The following is a 16,778-nucleotide window of genomic DNA, read 5'->3' as shown; positions in this document are numbered from 1 at the left end:
GGTTCTGGTTCCACTGCATAGGATAGTTATTATGCCACTGACTCCTAGAATTTCTCCATTGTAATTGCTGTCATATATTGAACTAAATCTATCATTATACCTATGTTTCCTATTAAATGTAGGATGACCATTTCCATTTGGTAATCTCTTGTTTTTCAGATTGAGTCTTTTATGTATCATTAGTGTTACCACTATGATTAGGTTGATTGTTTCTATTCACGTGCTTATACAGGGACGAATGACTCTTCCCATGTTTGTTGTTCTGTTATAGATCAGTGGAATCTAACACAGATGCTCTAAATCATGCTCAGGTACACATATTATTCTGTTTGATGTTATTAGGCAATTGTGCCTTCAACAGCTAATCACAAATCTGTTGGAGATTGGCTTTCTCAATACCTAGTATTGTTAAAATATCTCTCAAAATATTTGTGTGAACTCCATTTTTTCTCAGATGTTCCTGTATACAGGATGACCTATATCTTGACATAAATGCCCTCTCAAACTGTTCACATGTATAGCATCTATTGTTGGTCTCTGTAGATCACATTGGACATGTGATTGATAAACTGTATTTTCTGTCTTGAAGCTCTACGCAAGATATTCTTAAATCCCTTGATGAATACTATGGATGGGCTGTATGGTTATCTGCCTGTGCTTGATTAGGCTTTCTTCCACCATGATACTAGCTATTGAATGAACTGTCAGCTGTTTGGTCAACTACTGGGCTCTAATTCCTTGTATACCCAGCTGTGGATTCATATGAGCCAGGAATGCTATGTGCATTTCCAAACATTTTCGTTCTTGGCACATTATTATCTATTCATTTGTTATATGTCATGTCTTTTTCCAGATCTGGAAGCCACTTTGTGATATCATGTGCCAGGGCATTGTTTCAGACTTCAGTTTGTCTCTTATTTGACCTAACTCTGTTTTAAGAGCTTTCATGTTTTCGTCACTACCGGAAACTGCTTCTGTACTGATATGCTGGACTGCAGTTTTTAATTCTGAACCAACACATTTTGCTATCTTATCATCTTTTCTTTCTATCCATCAAATGAAACCTTCTTCTACCTTTTTTTTAATTGCTTGTCAGCCTTTTCTGTATGTTCTATCTCTAATTGTTCCTAACCATTTATTAACGATTGCACATCATCTTTCACAATAGTGTGTGCTGACTGCATACTTCATACTTCAATTACTAAGTTACTGACCAAATCTGGTATATCTTTATATGCTGCTTTCGTTTCTGCTACTTCCACTTGAATCTTTCCTTATTCCTCTTTTATTTAAATAATTAATGCTTCATTGCAGTCTCTCTCTCATTCTGCTTGTATCACACTGCATTCTCTATCATGTTCTGCTTGCTGTGTATCACTTTCTCTATCTCCTTCTTCTAGTTTTCTTAGAAATTCTGCAAAGGAGTCTGGTACTGCTGAACATATAGGGATAGTTTGTACTGTGTCTGCCTGTTACTTAAGTTTCATTTAACTGTGTGCTACCTGACCTATTTCTTCTGTTCTTTGAATAACATTTTCTGAAACTGTAAGTACACACCACGAGTAATTTGATGTACTACCTTTCACAAAATGAAATATGAAAAAAGAGTACATGCACTGCAGTTCTTACCTTTTTCATATATCATGTTTATTGTTCCTCGTTTATGGTTATTTTTTCCAGTATTCCATCTGTTTCTTCTCAGGACTTGTACTTACTAGTCAATTTTCTCTGCAAGTGTTTCTGATTTCAACAAATTCCATTGGTAAAAAAAAGTACACAAAATACATATATAATTACATACGCATATACCATTTATATTAAGTATGCATGCTGAGTGCCATTTATAGCATCTCTCATGATGTTCAGCCTTTAGATCATGAATGGACTTTTAGTTTACCTTCAAATATCAGCATTAAATCATAATAGAACTACAAGTAGGAACTGGAAAATTATTGTTTCCTTTGAGACAATATCTATGAATTTAATATAATTACTTTCTCTCATTAATTCTGGACAATGAGTATTTAGAGAGTGAAAATTTCTGCCATGGATTTTTCTTTTGTTAATTCTATACAGGCCAAATCCTGTTCCAAGTATAGGCATTTACAAGCTGTAAAGTCATCTTAAATTGCTTCACTATTATTCAAAAAGATAATGCAGATTGGAATTACTACTTTCCTTTCACAGTAAGTGAGTGCTTATTTTTATATTTAAGGAAGTCAGAATTGTCTGCCTGAAGGTTGATTACTGTTATACTCTGAATGCACAACACAAGTGATGCTGGTATTAGCAGCTGCTATTATGCTGAAAATCTGGAAAGAGTTACGTATTTGACATTGAGGAGGATGCTAATATTAATTAAATGGAGACAAGGTGAACATTTAATACATACATTTGGAGTATTCTATAAATTACAGACCTTAATATAGCAGATCCAATACAGCACTATTCAAAAACAAGGGACAGATTTCAAACATTTATTTCTTACAAATTGCAAAAGGTAGCACTTTAATTCCAATGTTCCTGGACAGACAACAGTTTAAAATTCGAACAATCTGGGTAGACATTCCAATCATGGTGCTGTTGCTTTTTTCTTCATGGAGAAAACTGTGACAGGTCTAACCTATCTAGATATGTTTCAAAACTGGTTATTTCCTCAACTTGAAGATGCTTCAGATGACTTCCTCTTCATGCAAGATGGTGCCCTGCCTCATTTCTCTAAGCATGTCTGACATTACATGAATGACACCATTCCTTGACATTGGATTGGCAGAGGAAAAGCAGAAGATGAACTTCATCACTGATGGCCTCTCAGGTCTCAAGACCTCATAGCTTGTGAATTTTAATCATTATGTAAAAGACTGTGTTTTTATGTCCACTATGTGTGACACTCTTGAAAGTCTGCGACATCACATTGTTGAAACTGTGAATTCGATAACAACAGACCAGCTGATACGTTTGTGTCAGGAAATGAGCCACCATTCTGATACTTGTTGTGTAACACAAAGTGCTCACCCTGAATGCATATAAATTTGAACTTCTCTCATTGCAGGAATACTAGAATTATGTTTCTATCTTTTGTAGTTTGGAAGCAATAACTGTTTGAAATATATTCCTTCTTTTTCAGTAGCCCTGCACAATGCATCTATTTTCAATCAAAGTCAGAGCAAGAGCAATGGTTGGGTGGTTGGATGATTAAAAGACCAAACTACTGAGTCATCAGTCCCTTAGCAAGAGCAATCCTTTGTAGGTTAACATAAACTATTCATTCCATGGTTATAGTATTCATTATTATTTTGAAACTGTATCATATTCTCAACATACTACTTGGTTGCAGCATCTGCTTCTGCCAATGGTGCAGTTAAAATTCAGTAGGCACTTTTTCTAGAAATCAGTATCATTGGCAGATATTTTGTTGAGTGGGACGTGAGCTTGATAAATAGTCCTGCCAGAATGCCAACAATTGTCTGCTTCACTTTCAGCAAAACAGCACACCCAAATTTATCAGTTATGTGACTGAATTGGTATGTTGATGGGTGTATTTCTGTGCATTTTACCCATTTGTGGAGGCTCCGAGCCTCACCCATAGCACTCATTATTTAGGTCCTTGGTTTTGTGAGTAACTATGAAATCAATCTTATCTTCTTTCCAGAAGGCTGTATAAAGGTCTTTATGCTAATCAGATGACAGTAGTCACATCATTAAAATGTGTTCTGTTATAAGCAAGAATTAAACAGGCTTTATCATGAATAAAATGATTCTTCACTTGGCTTTATGTGTGAGCCAGATAGAATACATATAGTACTGCGTGTACATGGCAAAATAATTGTATATCAGATTTTCATGCAAAATGTCAAGTATTAGAACTGTGTTTGGTCGATACTCATTAAGTTGTGTTTGATACACCTCAAAGAGCTCTCTTATTGCTCCCAATATTTGGTGTTTAGGTTAGAAAATATGTATATATTTTTGAACCACAACCACATGGGGTGTGTTGGCAATAAGAGAACCTGCTTAGTTTCTGAGAAACAAATGCCTCAGCTATTATTGTAGAACATCATTTTTCCTTTCCTAGTCTTTTTAACTGTACTCATATACGAGAAGTACCGTATTTACTCAAATCTAAGCCGCACTTTTTTTCCGGTTTTCGTAATCCAAAAAACCACCTGCGGCTTAGAATCGAGTGCAAAGCAAGCGGAAGTTATGAAAAATGTTGGAACGTGCCGCCACAACTAACTTCTGCCGTCGAATATATGTAGTGCAACGCAGGCATGCTTTGTAGGCACAAAGATAAATACTGGCACCAAAACCTCTGCGTCAGTAAATAAATTTTTTAAAAAAAAGTGGAAGACGAGGTTTTTTTTCCTCCGCCGCAAGTTTCGACCACTGCATTTTCATACATTATCCAACGAAGTAAATACAAATTCCGTATTGTTCATCTTCGAATGTAGCACAATTTCAGTGTAGTACGAAAATCTGACTGGCAAGACTGTTCGGGATGTTTGTCAATATGGCCAACTACGTTCTGAATTTTTTCCTATCTGTGAGAAGAGATGGTTCCTAATAGGAACCTGATGGAATTTGAATCACATACAGTATTCTCTTCACCATAAGAATAATACGAATATAAACATTTTGCCACGTATTCTTTCATGTTTGCTGCTATCTCATTTAAATCCTGTCTGCCTAATAAACCACGAAACTAGAGTGAGACAATAGCAAACGCGGAAGAATATACGTATCGTCTCATGTTTATATTCGTATTATTCTTATGCCTAATAGTGATACAGTCAGAAATGAAGCACGGCAACTGACTAGATTTTTAAATCTAAGATGACTCTAATTTCTGTGCAGAATTTGATGTAATAAAGAAGCGGCCGCAAAGATTTTCAAACGGAGAAAAATTTTCGCGTAGCTCTCGTTCAGAATATGTTCTATAATACGCAGTCTATTATTTGATTCTTGTTGATCATTATCAAAGAAAGCAGCAGTGTAAGTAACAACAAATAGCAGTCTCTTGCCATTGTTTCGCTAATGAGACGATTCCTCTCTCTCTTTTTTAATTGTACGCGGCGGTAGCGCGCACAAAGCAAGCCATGCCGCGAGCCGCGACAGGCCGTAAACACGCACTATCAGAATGCGACAAACAATGTATGACACAGTGGAGTAATGCATTTTCAGCTTAAGACTGACGCAAACACCTATAGCAAAGAAAACGGCATTTATCAGATCAAAGCAAAATAAGCAATCGATTCAAACCAGACGAAGCACGTGAAAAAGGAAGGGTACCCGTATAAATACGGACGGAGCGCCTGACGCATAGCAATAGCTACGTGGTAAAGCTTAACTGCTAAGCTTACGACTCGAACCAAACTACTGTAGCTGTATCGCCATTCATTCAACCTAAATTGTGTCTCAAATTACAATGGACCAACTTTGTTTCGATTTGGAGGTGCGGCCTAAAACTTTTCTCTCCCCTTGAATTTCGAGTCTCAAATTTCAGGTGCGGCTTAGATTCGGGAATTTTTTTTTCCTTTATTTCGAGTCTCATTTTTCAGGTGCGGCTTAGATTCGAGTAAATACGGTATTCATCACGATTATTTACAGAAAATCAATATTGTTGCTTAAGGCATTTCTTTTTTAAAAACGTGCGTGTGTGTGTGTGTGTGTGTGTGTGTGTGTGTGTGTGTGTGTGTGTGTGTGTTTGTTTGTTTGTTTGTAGCAGTTTGATTTAGGATACTGGAAAGTAATTTGGTTGATATTTATGTTTATGATGTGTGTGCACCTTGCAGATTGTCATCGCTTCTTTTCGTTTGTATTTTTCTTTCTAGCTTCATGGACTGACAATGGTCATGTGGAAATTTTATGAGCCAACATGTTGTGTTGTCACAGTGTGACATATATCCATGTCCATTACTCAGTTTCCAGGACCATCACACTGTGGCTGTGCTGAAGGTATTGAATGGGCATTGAAACTGATGGCAACTTGAGTGTGTCCAGATACATTTGTAGTCAAATGCCTGTTAAAATGTATGCATTGATGCCTTGATCCTCTGTATTTCATTTTTTAGTAAATAAAACAGTTCAGACAACTGATGGAACTCACTTCAGCTTTTGTTACTAACCAGAAGCCAGCAGGGAACTTAAAGGCATAGATAATGTTGCAGCTTTTCTGGTTGGTGGGAGAAGGGGGACGTCTATCAGCCAAACGATGTTGATCAAACTGTAGAATGGCTGGACTGTGCTTCAATAAAGGCTGATACTGCAGCAACTGATACAGGCTACTGTCCATTGGAAAGTAATGGGAGCAGTTTCTCGGATGCTACACTTACAATGGGCATGGTATTCAACATGTCCCAAAGCTGTTCCACCATTCAGATCAAGGCCAGCTGTTGGGAGACAAACTTAATCACAGGATGCAACTAAGGCTCTTATGGAACAGCTGCCACCAACTGACAGGTCTGACCCTGTCACACTGGCTACCTGTGAAAGGTTTGAGTCAGTCAGAAATGTTTGTTTGAGCATCAGTAGTTGGCCCAACTTCAGAAAGAATTGTACCATTACAGGAGAACTTACATCTCAAAGTTTGTGAAAGAGCTTTAATAGAGCTAGTGTAATGTGAGCAGGCAATTTGGGGTCAAAGGACCAGCAATTTTAAAACTGTCAGCTCAAACCAACTCTTTGGGAAAATGTAGGAAAGCAACTGTATTTAGCTTTATGTCTAAATATTTCAAAATGGTTTTGCTACAAAACTGAACTTTGCAGGCTGTTGAAATAAAACTTGAAAGTGTCTCTCACATGTGTTGATGTGGTTTTCCTTAATGTGTTAGTTGGAAGCCATCTGCATTGCTGATATTTGATAAACCTCGTTCTTGGTCAGAGTACATTGAGGTGACAAAATCGTGGGATAGTGATATGCCCATACACTGATGGTGGTAGTATCATGTACACAAGGTATAAAAGAGCAGTGCACTGGCAGAGCTGTCATTTATACTCAGGTGACTCATGTGAAAAGGTTTCCAACGTGCTTATGGGCGAACGATGGAAATTAACAGACTTTGAACGCAGAATGGTAGCTGGAGTTACACACATGAGACTTTCCAATTCAGAAATCATTAGGGAATTCAGTTTTCAGAGATCCTCAGTGTCAAGAGTCTGCTGAGAATATGAAATTTCAGGCATTACCTCTCACCATAGAAAATGCAGTGGCCGATGTCCTTCATTTAATAAAGGAGAGCAGTGGAGTTTGCACAAAGTTGTCAGACAAGCAACACTGCATGAAATAACTGCAAAAATCAATATGGAATATACAACAAACATATTCATTAGGACAGTGTGGTGGTATGTGACATTAATGAGCTATGGCAGCAGACAGCTGACATGAGTGCCTTTGCTAACAGCATGACACTGACTGCAGCACCTCTCCTAGGCTCATGACCATATCAGTTGGGCCCTAGAGAACTGGAAAAATGTGGCCTAGTTAGATGAGTCACGGTTTCATTTGGTAAAATCAGATGGTACGGTTCGATGTGTGACACAGATCCCAGGAAGCTATGGAGCCAAGTGGTCAACAAGGCACTGTGCAAGTTGCTGGGGGCTCCATAATGATGTGGGCAGCGTTTACATGGAGTTGACTCCTCTGATCCAACTGAATTGATCATCAGCTGGAAATGGTTATGTTTGGCTACTTGGAGACCATTTGCAGTCATTCTTAGGCTTCATGTTCCCAAAAAACAATGGAATTTTTATGCATGTCAATATGCAGTGTCACAAGGCCACAATTGTTCCCAATTGCTTTGAAGAACATTTGGGACAGTTCATGCAAATCATTTGGCCAACCTGGATTGCCCAACAAGATTTCCATATTCCCATCGAACATTTATGGTTCAAATGGCTCTGAGCACTATGCGACTTAACTGCTGAGGTCATCAGTCGCCTAGAACTTAGAACTAATTAAACCTAACTAACCTGAGGACATCACACACATCCATGCCCGAGGCAGGATTCGAACCTGCGAAAGTAGTGGTCACGCAGTTCCAGACTGAAGCGCCGTTAACCGCACGGCCACACTGGCCGGCGAACATTTATGGAACATAATCAAGAGGTCAGCTAGTGCTCCAAATTCTGCACCAGCAACACTTTCGCAATTGTGGCTATAGAGGCAGCATGTTTCAATATTTCTGCACTTTCATTCACCTGTTGAGTCCATGACACATTGAGTTGCTGCACTACAGCAGGCAAAAAGAGGTCAGGCATTATATTAAGAGGTATCCCAGGACTTCTGTAACTTCAGCGAATATGTTACTTAGTAAAAAGATGCGTTTGATGATCTTCCCAGCTTTTTCAGTGGTGGTTTCTGTGGGTATGTTTAATATTCTCCAGTTAGAAGTCATGATACCAAATGCACATTTGACAGACCTCCTTGCTCATGAAAGACAATGTTCTAAATCTCTTCCTCATCTGAAAGCTGTCACTTACAAACAGTTTCATAAGATACACTTTGTTGATAGGCATCATTACTGAGTAAAATTAAAGGCTTGTCAACTGCACTCCTTTGAAAGCTAACAGGTAATGATAGTGTTTTTTCATAGTTTTCAAGAAAGTTGTACAGACTGTGTGGTGAAACAAGGTGGGATATTTTCACTTCCCCTCTTGTTTTGCCATCTGCCTTCTTAAAATTCATTTTTTCTTGTCTGACTAATTACCATTAACATATGTGAGTGTAATCTGCATTTTCATGAAAGAGAAAGGTTGGCCCTCATTTTTAAAGAATATAACACCGGAGCTAATTTTGTGCTTAGTTTTATGTACGCAATTGAATTTCTAATTTATTTTGACTACTCCTAGTTAATACTTTTGAGTAGGATGAAATCAGTAATTGTTTCATAACTTAAATTCTATTGTTGACTTGTAAACAAATATAAATTCTGTACTAATTGTAAACATTTGGAGGAACAACTAACAGTATTCTTAAAGTATCTATTTGGCTCTATTCAAAAACATGTTAGCAAAGCCAACTCGTAATTAATTCAAAAGTAATTCCCAGTTTCACCAAAAGTATTGTTTGCATAACTATATTTGTTAATGTCATGATTTAAACAAATAATATGGCTTAAACCTTGTAGTAGATGAAACTGTTAAAAAGATGCAATTTTTTGAAAGAGTTAAGTTTTAATTGTAATTTCTGTAAATTAAACATTGAACAATGTGTAGTTTCAGTGCCTATTATTGTACTGATATATAAAGACCCGATTATTGGTCATGAGACAGTAAGTCCATGGTTGAGTTTCAGACAAGAAACCTGTGTTGGTTAGAACAACAACAATGCATCAACTTAACTGTGAAATAAGTGTAACACAATTAGGCTGTGTGTTAAAACAATGACAGTGTCTGTTCAGTTTATTTGAAAGACTGTGAAATGTGTGGTTAGGCTTTTACTGCTTGTAGATGTTCAACAGTAAACTATTGTAGCAGTGTGTGGATGTTCACTTGCAAACTCTTAATGAGGCTTGTCAAATGTTAAACAATAGTGCACTGGCCATATAACTGTGTATTATTGAGGGTTTGTGAACAGTGAAGGTAAAGAATTGTGAAACGCAAATGTGCACCTGTCAGCTACATCATTTAAAGTAGTCAGTGTTAAACTTCCACCCCCCATTTTTCAGCTAGTATAGCAATGCAGTACGTTGACACCAAGGACAATCAACGATGAAATAAAGCAGGCGAACGTCACAACTGGAACCCAAAAAATTTCATCCATGCTTTGTTTCCTGTATCTGCCTATGTCAGTGAAAGTAAGTCCAAATGTATGAACTGTGACAGCTTACAAATGTTTTACAGTTATAATACATGCTTCCTCTCCTAGTAGGACACACAACACTAATATGCTTCTCATGAATATTGTATTGCTCATTGCATTTGGGAATTTCCATTTTTCTTTGTAGCCATTTGAAATTTCTGAGCATTATTTGTCATCTGCTACTGCTAGATGCTAAGCAGAAAGCTTCTCCCAAATAATGTCAATAATCTGGCTAACAATTTTTCCTGTTGTTGCATCGTGCATCCTAAACTGTTGTCCAGTTCAGATAAATGACAGACCAGTTGCTAAATATCTGGAATGGAGGTAAATGTGGAAATAAGTCCCAATCAAATTAATAATGAGTGACAAATTTTGTTTTAGCTCCTGTGTGTGTGAAAATTAGTTTAAATCTGTGTGTTTTGTTTTTAGGTAATGCAGCTCAAAGTGTTGAGATGCCAGATTCCCAGAACTTGACTGTTTTTCTGTCTTCAACAAATGCTTCATGCAATGCTGATTATGCTTCTGGAAACCAGTTTTTGCCAGTAGACATTAGAGAACAGATGAAACAGAAGATATAAATGATCATGATAGCATTTGTACCCTATACTATGCTTGTACAGAATAAACAAGTTTTACTGTAAATGAATATCTGCACCAAAGTCATCATTAACCCTTTGACTGCTGTGGACATGTCAACACGACATGCTCCAAAGCTCCACAAGTTCTGATGGCATGTTTAAACATGGTCTCTGGATTTTCCTTAAGCACTGTTGACTTGTTTACACTTCCGTATCCATTGACCCTTGCACTGTTGCAGATGAGTTTCTTCCATATCTTGGTGAGTAAAAAAAAGTTTTGAATATTTATTCTACAACAGACAGGCCTCTTGTGTACTACCATTCTCAAAAAACCTTGTTTTGATATTGTTTATGAAATGTGACTGTTGTTATGAGCACATAATTCCTGATGTACAGGGATGGAAGTGGGTGCACTGCGCATGACCAATAACTTGAGAATGAAACATGTAAAGTTTACACAGTGTGTTTTTAGGTCTGCAGACTCTTTAAAATTTCATCCAAATAAATTCAATCCTCTATTGAGCTAAGATATCCGACTGTAAGATGTGTGAACATAAAATTTTTTCACCAACTAGTTTTCTTAAAATAGGATGGTATTTCATAGTGGCTGGAACACCATCTCTCAGCACAGGTAGGCAAGCAGTATAGCAATATAAAAGCCATGAACAGCACATAATGCAGAGAGCATGTATGTAGCATTCAAAGGGTTAAAATATACATCAAACTTATGTTTTGTAATTTTTTAATATATCAGTTCAGATGGTAGGAAGTCTTTTTTGACCCTATTTGTCTGGAGTGTAGCCTTATATGTAAAAGAAACAGGAATGATAAGCAGTTTAGAGAAGAAGAGTATAGAAGCTTTTGAAATGTGGTGCCACTGAAGAATGATGAAGATGAGATGGTTAAATTGATTAACTGATGATGCGGTACTGGTCACAAAAACAGAAAACGGCCTGAAGAGTGATGTGCTGACCACATGCCTCTCCATATCTGCATCCAGTGACACCTAGGGGCTGAGGATGATATGGCAGCCACTTGGTACCATTGGGCCTTCAAGACCTGTTCAAATGGTGTTTGTTTTGTTTATTTGATGAAGTGATAATGAATAGTATCAGAGAGAAAAGAAATTTAGGGCATAACTTGACTAAAAGAAGGGATAAGTTAGTAGGGCACGTCCCAAGAAATGAACAAAAAGTTTGTTTGGTAATCTTGAGGAGAGTGCAGGGGCTAAAAATTGTATTTGAAGACAAAGGCTTGACTACAAAAGTAGGTTCAGATGGATGTAAATTGCAGTAGTTGTGCAGAGATGAAGAGGCTTGCACAGGATTGACTACTGGGGTCACTCAGATATTTCTGGTGCGGGACATACTGCAAATATGTATTTCATATTCTCTCATCACTAATAATTGTAGGAAAGTAAACAAACCCTGAAAACTTTGCAGCCTCACATATATGAAATGTGGAAATTCTGGCAAGGTGTTGAAAATGCAGACAGGGCAGAAAAAGTAGCAAGGCAGAAACAGGAAATTAATGGTTTACATGTCATGTTTAAATTGCATGCCATGGGCACTATGCCAGTATACATTATTATAGGTCCAAGGATGACATGTCTGAGGATTATACACAATGCAAGAGTGTTACAGTTTTTATTACAAAATGTTTGCACCTGTGGTGTATACTCTATGTATAATACATATTTATTACTTACATATTCTACTTTTAATAAACGGAAAAAATCCTGTGATGAATTCTTCTTGGGTTATCAGCCGAGTGGTGGCGTCGTCTTGTCACAATGTTTCAATGAGTTTCATACCCATCATCTTCGCCAGAAGATGCCCCACCACTCTGGCAAAGATGATGGGTATGAAACTTTTCGAAATGTTGCGACAAGATGACGCCACCACTCAGCTCATAACCCAAGAAGAATTCATCATTGGAATATGCCGAGAAAGACTGCAATCACATAGAAATAATCCTACTTTAATATCATAGTCAGCTCCTCTCCTGCTGAACTGCAAACCATGAAGTTAATGCTGAAAGTCAAATCTTGCAAATGTTGTCAAATGTCTGGGAATGGCGACTAGTGACCTATCACAGTTTGATGCACAAAGCACAGAAACATGTAAGAGAAAACTGCATTTGCACTAGATTTTGACCACTAGCTCTTATTCTAGTAAAAGTACACATGTTCACAAGCACAACCACACAGACACCCAAATGCACACAAGACTTTCCATGGCCAAGGCGGTATGCATTTGGGTGTCTGTGTGATTGTGTGAGAATGTGTGTACTTTTGCTAGAAAAAGAGCTAGTGCTTGAAAGCTAGTGTGAAAGCTGTCTCCTTTCACGTGTTTCTGTGTTCCATGCATTGATCTGCTATAGGTGAGTGGTTGTCTTCCACTTATTTTACATATTGCTGCATCCAGGAATTTCCATTATTGTTATAAATAGTTGAAAGTCTCAATTTTAAGCCTTTAGTGTTCCTAAAAGTAAACAGTAAATTCTCTTAATGATAAACATGTTGTAAAAAAAAACGTCCTTCACTTCTGTCTCTCTGAACTTTGTGTTCCTGGGTTTGACTTATACAAAAGTAAATGGGAGTTTTTCAAATCAATGAAATTTATTTTTCACTCCTGTGCAGCAAAGGATAATTTGGTAAATTAAACAAATTCAATGTTCTCCAAACAGTATTTCTTATGTTTCTTACAAATGTACTTATGTTTACTCAAACATAAGAATTCAGCTGAAATTTAAAGGTGTCTGTATTGCCATTCCATTTCCCCAACTTGTGAAACAAAGGAATCTGTAAATTCATTTTACCTTCCTTAGTTGACTGTGGCCAGTTATGTACATTTATGGATTCCAACGGAACATTTGTTTCTGCCCGTGTGTCTTTTTGCCATTCTCCTTGAGTTTGTAAATTTTGACAATTAAATGTGCGATATGGTACAAAATGATTTTGTTGCTCTCCTTTGTTACTAAAAAGTTGTGGAGAGTGCAAATAACTTCAACAATTTACTTTGTTTTTGTGGCTTGGAGAAATTTGCATTTATAATACTTGAAAATATGTGCATACACGTCCAGAAAAGCTTTCAAACACATTTCTTGGTCTACAGAGCTGATAGTTAAACATCCAGTTTTACATGGGTTGATCTCTGAAATGATAGGGATTCATAATAACTTTTTAGTGTAAAAGAAACATCAGCAACTATGATGTATGTTGTCTGAACAGTTCTACCCAGTAAAGTTCAAGGAGCTGGTAAATTCAATATATTAGACTCAAGAGATTCTGACAGTTTGCAATTATTAAAAACTAAACCATTACACAGTCTGTCATTAGTGCCTACATAGAAGTATACAACTGGATCGTTGTGTCCAATCAGTGCCAATAGCACAATAACTGTGAGTGCCTTTATAATTGAACTACAAACCACCTCTTTCTTGGGAGCCTCTGTGACAGTATGTTTTCCATCCATGGCACCAATGCAGTTTGGAAAATCCCATCCATTTTCAAAACCAGTAGTACTTTGTAACCATTCTTCTTCTGTTGAAGGTATCTAAACTTGTTGTTGTGGTCTTCAGTCCTGAGACTGGTTTGATGCAGCTCTCCATGCTACTCTCTCCTGTGCAAGCTGCTTCATCTCCCAGTACGTACTGCAGCCTACATCCTTCTGAATCTGCTTAGTGTATTCATTTCTTGGTCTCTCTCTATGATTTTTACCCTCCACATTGCCCTCCAATACTAAATTGGTGATCCCTTGATGCCTCAGAACATGTCCTACCAACAGATCCCTTCTTCTAGTCAAGTTGTGCACAAAATCCTCTTCTCCCCAATTCTGTTCAATACCTCCTCATTAGTTATGTGATCTACCCATCTAATCTTCAGCATTCTTCTGTAGCACCACATTTCGAAAGATTCTATTCTCTTCTTGTCCGAACTATTTATCATCCATGTTTCACTTGAATACATGGCCACACTCCATACAAATACTCTCAGAAACAACTTCCTGACACTTAAATCTATACTCGATGTTAACAAATTTATCTTCTTCAGAAATGCTTTCCATGCCATTGCCAGTCTACATTTTATATCCTCTCTACTTCGAGCATCATCAGTTATTTTGCTCCCCAAATAGCAAAACTCCTTTAACCAAAGCTAATTCCCTCAGCAACAACTGAGTTAACTCGCCTACATTCCATTATCCTTGTTTTGCTTTTGTTGACGTTCATCTTATAGCCTCCTTTCAAGACACTATCCATTCCATTCAACTGCTCTTCCAATTCCTTTGCTGTCTCTGACAGAATTACAATGTCATCAGTGAACCTTAAAGTTTTTATTTCTTCTCCATGGATACCTACTCCGAATTTTTCTTTTGTTTCCCTTAGTGCTTGCTCAATATACAGATTGAAAAACATTGGGGAGAGGCTACAACCCTGTCTCACTCCCTCCCCAACCAGTGCTTCCCTTTCATGTCACTCGACTCTTATAACTGCCATCTGGTTTCTGTACAAATTGTAAATAGCCTTTCACTCCCTCGATTTTACCCCTGACACCTGCAGAATTTGAAAGAGAGTATTCCAGTCAACATTGTCAAAAGCTTTCTCTAAGTCTACAAATGCTGGAAATGTTGCTTTGCCTTTTCTTAATCTAGCTTCTAAGATAAGTCGTAGGGTCAGTATTGCCTCATGTGTTCCAATATTTCTACGGAATCCAAACTGATCTTCTCCAATGTCAGCTTCTACTAGTTTTTCCATTTGTCTGTAAAGAATTCGCATGGGTATTTTGCAGCTGTGACTTATTAAACTGATAGTTCGGTAATTTTCACAACTGTCAACACCTTTTTTCTTTGGGATTGGAATTATTATATACTTCTTGAAGCCTGAGGGTATTTCGACTGTCTCATACATTTTGCTCACCAGATGGTATAGTTTTGTCAGAACTGGCTCTCCCAAGGCTGTCAGTAGTTCTATTGGAACGTTGTCTACTCCCGGGGCCTTGTTTCGACTTAGGTCTTTTAGTGCTCTGTCAAACTCTTCACGCAGTATTGTATCTCCCATTTCTTCTTCATCTACATCCTCTTCCATTTCCATAATATTGCCCTCAAGTACCTCGCCCTTGTATAGACCCTCTATATACTCCTTCCACCTTTCTGCTTTCCCTTCTTTGCTGAGAACTGGGTTTCCACCTGAGCTCTTGATATTCATACAAGTGGTTCTCTTTTCTCCAAAGGTCTCATAATTTTCCTGTAGGCTGTATGTATCTTACCCCTAGTGAGATAAGACTCTACATCCTTACATTTTCCTCTAGCCATCCCTGCTTAGGCATTTTGCACTTCCTGTTGATCTCATTTTTGAGATGTTTGTATTCCTTTTTGCCTGCTTCATTTACTGCATTTTCATATTTTCTCCTTTCATCAATTAAATTCAATATTTCTTCTGTTGCCCAAGGATTTCTACTAGCCCTCGTCTTTTTACCTACTTAATCCTCTGCTGCCTTCACTACTTCATCCCTGAAAGCTACCCATTCTTCTTCTACTGTATTTCTAAACTTATAGAAAACAAAATTACATCTGAATTTATTTCTTTGAAGATTCTTACTACATTATGGTTTTTATTTTAGGTATAAAAATGACACCCAGGAAAATGAGTGTGAGGCAGGTTCTGTCCCACAAGAGGCACTCAGTGATACAGAAAGAACAGAAGTAGTGTGAAAGAAAAAGAAAATAAGTGAGGGAAATACAAATGATGTTCTCAACAGGGCTACTGAAGCAGTGCAGAAGCCTGATTATGAAGGCATTTGCCTATTATACAGCATCAGAGCAATGTTCATTATCACAACCATAAAAAGAAGCAATACTGCTAGCTTGTGCAGAGGATTAAGATGTAACTGTCAGAGGAAGTTGTTATTTCTTTCTGATACTACTGAAGTGCATCATACAGAAGGTAACTGTTTTGTAAATTTTTTTGCGTTAGTGAATTATTTGAGTGAGCTATGAAGTACCAAAATACAAACCTTCATATATTCTCTTTCCAAACATGCAGATAGAGTCACACAGCAGTCCATAGCAATTAGAGAAATTGGGCTCACTGGGACTCGAAAAAGATACAGCAGAAAGTTGAAACTATCACCTAAAATTAAAAATTAATAAAACAATTTAGTTAAATAAGTATAAATGTGTAATTATGGACAATAAACATCTTTCATTTGGTATTTAAGTGTTTTATTCTGTTAACTGTGGCTAAAAATTGAAGAGTAATTAAAAGACTATCATTCTGTTACCTGTGGCTAAAAATTGAAGAGTAATTAAAAGACTATCTTGTGGTGATATAGCTTGGTGAATTTTTGTATCCTGTTTTTGAATACTTGATTCTACAGTTGACAAGAGATGTTCAGAACTTGT

General features: G+C 37.3%; 1 long non-coding RNA gene across 1 annotated transcript; it reads right to left on the bottom strand.

Annotated features, from left to right (window-relative positions):
* Positions 1-1,360: 1,360 nt before the first annotated feature.
* On the bottom strand, positions 1,361-16,478 carry LOC126161241 (uncharacterized). The gene is made up of 3 exons (XR_007534886.1): positions 16,391-16,478; positions 1,630-1,740; positions 1,361-1,543 (listed from the first exon to the last, which is right to left on the bottom strand). It is a non-coding gene; the product is annotated as an uncharacterized LOC126161241 (long non-coding RNA).
* Positions 16,479-16,778: the final 300 nt, after the last annotated feature.

Source organism: Schistocerca cancellata, chromosome 1 (genome assembly GCF_023864275.1).
Source record: "Schistocerca cancellata isolate TAMUIC-IGC-003103 chromosome 1, iqSchCanc2.1, whole genome shotgun sequence".
In the NCBI taxonomy this organism is placed as follows: Eukaryota; Metazoa; Arthropoda; class Insecta; order Orthoptera; family Acrididae; genus Schistocerca; species Schistocerca cancellata.
The sequence above is the reverse complement of the archived record's forward strand: the minus strand, read 5'-3'. Positions and strand labels throughout refer to the sequence as shown.